Source organism: Ruditapes philippinarum, unplaced genomic scaffold (genome assembly GCF_026571515.1).
Source record: "Ruditapes philippinarum isolate M1 unplaced genomic scaffold, ASM2657151v2 ctg22763_1_1_1_1, whole genome shotgun sequence".
NCBI lineage: Eukaryota > Metazoa > Mollusca > Bivalvia > Venerida > Veneridae > Ruditapes > Ruditapes philippinarum.
The window spans coordinates 19,229-24,895 of NW_026852210.1; the positions used below are offsets into that span (position 1 = coordinate 19,229).

General features: G+C 31.9%; 1 long non-coding RNA gene across 1 annotated transcript; it reads right to left on the reverse strand.

The window, feature by feature from the left end:
- Window positions 1-888: 888 nt before the first annotated feature.
- Window positions 889-5,644, reverse strand: LOC132752431 (uncharacterized). Its single transcript, XR_009628816.1, has 3 exons — window positions 1,914-5,644; window positions 1,502-1,609; window positions 889-1,142 (listed from the first exon to the last, which is right to left on the reverse strand). It is a non-coding gene; the product is annotated as an uncharacterized LOC132752431 (long non-coding RNA).
- Between the last annotated feature and the right edge of the window lie 23 nt (window positions 5,645-5,667).

Genomic DNA, 5,667 nt, shown 5'->3' on the forward strand with positions numbered 1-5,667 from the left:
TAAACGTTTAACGCTTGTAAACGATGCACGCTTGAGAAAGCGTTTCATCAAACGCACGTTGCACGATATACGCACGAACGTTACACGAAAAACGGACGCATGAAAAACGCTATTTTTGACAACCGAAACATTCATCATACTGTGCGTAGTTCAACTGCAAAACGGGCGTGTTCCAGGGAAGTTGCCAGAAGTTTTTGCCACTTTAGTAGCAAAAGCTAAATGCTGACTTTGGTATTTCTGTCGAAATAACACAAATACAAATCTTTTTTTTCTGTACACTGACGACTTTGTCTTTACAATGGAGGATACTTTTAATACTTCGTGTGAAAATGGAAAGATAAGATTTAATTCATTGACGTCTAAATGTATACATAAAGGTTGACATACAAGATTGGACATTTTTTCATAAATGTAATGATAACTCGGAAACTGTTTTCGAGTAAGTGTAATATTTAGTAAAAAACGTCACAAAATGTCACAAACATTCAGACACTTTATTTGAAACCATTGGAGAAGTATTGGTTCCTAATATTCTGCACAGCGTTTGTTAAGTGTTTTACAAGTGTTAGAATTTTTTTTAAATGTATACGGTTACAAAGATTATCAAACGTATATGTGAAATAAAGCATATGATGATAGCAATGGGGGTCTTGACATGAAAATATCAGGAAAAAAGCAAAATGCATTGTGATAGCTTTGAGGGGTCACTTTGTTTTTGATTTTCACAGAACATATCTAGTTTATTTAGTGTTGAAGGTTTCTTCAAGCCGATGCTAAGGGCATGAGCAATTTTCATTAACTCTCATAAACAGAATCGTACAAAACCAACTACATTTTGTATTTCATATTCACGTATCTGATTTTTTTATTTTTATTTTTTAATTTAGAAGTTAAAAAAGTGAGACATTGACATTCAATATAAAGATAAGTTGCATTTTAAAACAATATAGTAATAGTTCATTTTTTACGCCATTCCAAGAATTACTTCCTAAACTGCGGAAGAAAAAGAAATGGTTTTAGTAGCTTCTCTCTGACTTCAAAATATTTGGATGCATGTATATTGAATTCGTATTTAGTTTAAACTTTGATCCGTCTTCGTTGCCCTCTTTTCCTTAACTTTTCATGTTTAGTTTTGTGCCGAACTGAAACAAAAAAAGTAATAATTATACAAATGTAATAATAAGTATGAGAATTCTATTTCAAATTAATATATGTTTAATGATATTTTTTTCAATTGTTCAATTGTGATATTTGTACGTAATATTGCATTATTTTATAAATAGTTACGTTTTGATTAAAGTAGTGCCAACAATGTAATGTTATTATTTATATGCTAAGTCAATTAGTCTTTTCCTACAGACTATTCGACTAGATTTCAACAAACATTAAACTTAGCTTTATATAACTGATTGAGAGTTAGTAAACTGTTTTAAATTCTTAAGCTATTGGAAATATTCTACTACAATCCCGAAGGATGTGCATAAAATGTGTTCACAGTTACATTTTCTATGTTTATTTTGAAGTGTTGCTTTATGTTTAATGGTACATGCACACGCAACCGGCCAGTCTTTGATGTATGCATTTTCATTATTTTTGAATATCGGTATATCTGCAAAATATAAAAAAAAACAATAATTTTCAAAATATTTACTCATTTCGTTATTTCCATTTGAACAACAACAAAAAACAATATATAATTTCAAATCAAATATCTTGCAGATAATTGAAACAAACTTTGAACAAAATGAAAACAAATATTAAGAAAGAGGAGCACGACTACCAAAATGGAGCCTATCTGGGCACCATAGGCATAAAGGCGAAGTATGAACGTGGTGCCACCGCAAACAATTCAGTAAAAGAAATCATAGATAAACGAAAGAAGATAGACATTGCACCGAAACAAATGAACATACCTCTTCTTATTGGCTCACATGCTGTATACATATTTAGAATATTTGGAATCACTATATTTCCTGAGTTCAACCTGTATTGGCTGCTACATTAAGCCTTTGGAATAAATGCTGGGTTTCTGTATTTATCAAAATCCCAACTATCAGTCCATTGACATAAGGATCTGTCACAAAGTCCATGACATCTAATGTTCGAATCTCTTTTTCTACGGCTACTTTTTATATCTAGACCTATATCAGTCACTGGGATGATTTCCACTGGTACGATTCGAGTTTGGAACTTCCGATTCTGTAGACGTGTTTCTCTTTCCCAATATCTACCTCTGTAGTTTGTTTCATCATCACTAGTTGAGTTTATTTCTATTTTTCGTCTGTAAATTTTATATTTTCTTTGAACATACATATTCGCTTTTCTAGTAGTAAAATTATCAAAAACACTTATAGATGTATCTTTTGTGTTAAGATATACTTTCATAGCAGTTGTTTCAAATGTCTTTATAGATAATATTATCCACAAACTGTATAATGAAACAAAAATCATTTTTATCCCATCAAACATGTCTTAGAATCTTACATATGATCGATTTCTTCCTCAGTTTTATCTTTCCATCAGTAGCGATAACATCAAAACTCAAACCTAACAATTCGATATTTCGCTCTCAAGTTATTGTTTTAATTTGGTAACAGACGAGATTTATTCCCGAACAACATTTCAAACTTGAAAGCAATCTCCAAGTGTTATTTTCATTGAGCTAATTTAAAAAAATACCACAAGATAAACGAAGTAAATATTGTTGTATCCTGTTACGTAACTGTTAAACCTGTATGTAAACATTTAGAAGATCGTAGTTTGATATTCATCTAAACTCATTTAATCTTAATATAGCGTCGCGCACTGTGTGAATTAAATCAATCATAATCAAAGTCATTTAAAACAAGCGATGATGTCCTTGACATAAACATCCGACCCAGAGAAAAGGGCGTTGTAAATTAGATTCTCACTTACAAACACGTTGTCATCAAATTTATAATTTAAGTTGTAAAAAAATGGAAAAGGTAAAAACCCCGGAGAGTAAAGAAAACAAAGTTAAGAAGTGAAAATTACAGTGCAATGTTTGGTATATCATGTTAGTTTTATATGTAATGTATTGAAAAACATACATATAGAAATGTCAACGCTACATTTTGTTCACTAATAATACTACAGAAAAATAACAATGAAGTAATAGTTATAGAATATGAAACGAGTAAGTAACGGGTGTATATCAGTGGCTACGCCGACATCTAGGGATGTATCTGCAAAATAATGTCGAAGCCATTAGGCCGAGGTGATAGTTTGCAGAAACATCCCGAGTTGTCGCCCCAGCCACTGTTTTACCACCGTCACTTACGAGTTTCATACATTGTAAATGTTCTACCGCAATTTCATTATTTTTGTAACATAAGATCAGGTAGGTAGATAGATCTCATTGAGTAGAAGTGCATTGCATAAGAACCATAACTCTGCCTTGCCTTATTTTGGAGTTATTGCCCTTTGTTCATTTTTACACTGTTATCTTTATCCGGGACATAACTCTTACCTATAAGAGATATCAACAATAAACTGTGTAGGTAGATATATCTCATTGGGTAAATGTTCAATGAAAAATATCTGTAACTTTGCCTAGCCCAATTTTGGAGTAATTGCCTTTTGTTCATTTTTTAACTTCGTCCGGGACATTCCTCTGAAATCACAAGAGGTATCAACAAGAAGCTTTGTAGAAAGATAGATCTCATTGAGTAGATGTGCTTTGCAAAAGAAACGTAACTCTGCCTTGCCGAATTTTTGAGTTATTTCTTTTTGTTCATTTCTACACTGTGAACTTTGTCCGGGACATGCCCAAAACCTGTTTGGGTAGCATCACGAGGTTTAATCGGCTTTTTTCTATTATGAATGTGAAACCCCATGGCCCCTTTGATCCCCTTTGAACCTACGTAAAATACTCAATCGATATATAGCAGGTGCAAAAAAACACTGAACTGTTATATAGCAATCGAGTTTTATTCCCATATGAATCAAGTGAAAGACCTGTACTGTTACATATCAATACAGTTTTCAAATCCTAAATGGAAGTGTACAGATTATAATGGATTAGAAAAAACAAGCTCAAAGCCATGCGAAAAGGTATGCATAATGAAGTGAGGCGGATTAGGTATTGGCTAGTACCACCACTGACCAGTAGCAAGTCAATATATTTCATTCACAGTTCATGAAAAAAATAGCCATGAATATAAAGGTGAAGTCATTTTGCTCTATTTGTATAATAAAGTCAATAAAGTATATTTTATCAGATGTAATCTCTTTTCAAAAACTAGTTACCCCCATTCCACCAACACTCTGGACTATTTGTTGTTGCAAAGTTGCAAAAAAAGCTGAACTGCTATTTAAATAGTTGATACAAAATTGATATATTATTAGATTAGATTTATTTTCATTACTTGATATTTATTGCCTTAAAACTCATACACTCTTATATACTTCTATTTTTTGACAAAGAAAATTCTGTTGGACTGAAGTTTTGCACTGGAGGAAAATCAAAAATATAAACGATCAGTACTATTAATACTACCTAAACATTTTGTATTAGTGATATATGTGTATGAAATTTGAACGGATGACATTTGATTATGCAATAACACCTCTTCGTTGTCTTTGGAAACTAATAAAATAATGGTTTAAATGTAATCAAACTTGTACAGAAATCTGTATTATAAATTTTTAAGTTAAATTGATAGCTTGCACCTAGCAGCTAAATGTAATATTTTGTATTGTTTTAAATCGGCTAACGCATATTCAATATTGAAACAATTTATCAGAGTTTTCCTGTTTAATAATTTATGCCCCTTATAAATCGACAGCTCTTTTTCATTTATCCATGTGTAAATATTGTATTTGTACTTTTGCATATACAATGATGAATTTGCAGTGTATTTCACTATTTTGAGCATGTAACGTCTAACATTTAGACAAGATGTCATCATCCCCCCTCCGCCCCCCTTCCATCACGGAACTCGTATTACCTTCCTTCCGAAACTAAAAATGTCTTATACTATCTAGGTAAAAAAAATCTTATTCTTATCGGAGACCATAAGGGTCCGTGATACCTAATTCTGAACGACACCTTTCAAGCTAACAACTTCCTTAATCGGTTTATCTTTTGCATAAATTCACGGGGGCAATGAGTTGTTTATTTCGGTTTCTTGTTAACTGGCACATCCTTAATCATGACAAATGTAGATATTTGTGATGGCATACCTAAAAAACCCTTAATTGTTAAGTGTATAAAGGAAAATTTAACAAGCCTTTATGTTATCAATTGTCCGGGTGATGGCCTTTTCCCAATGCACATGATTTATCTTGGTAAAAGAATTATCGTGAGATTATTACTTTATTAATGGTGCAGTTTAAATTGTCAAAGAAAAGAAGTTATTGTGCATTTGATGAATTTCAAGTTTGTGATAGCAAACATGCAAACCAAGATTAAAGTGATTCATTCAAGCTGTTTTAGTTTTATGAAATATATGCCCAACCTTTGAGCATCAATATCTCGCAGAATGTTAGCTTAAACTTCAACTATGAAAATTATCCATAAGTTACACGTAAAGATGGAGCAACTTGTTCAAAGACTATATAGTAATCATTCCTGATGTGAATTTCAGCAGGATATCATTCCGCACTTGAGTAACAAAAACTAACTTTGAAGCAGATCTTAAAACT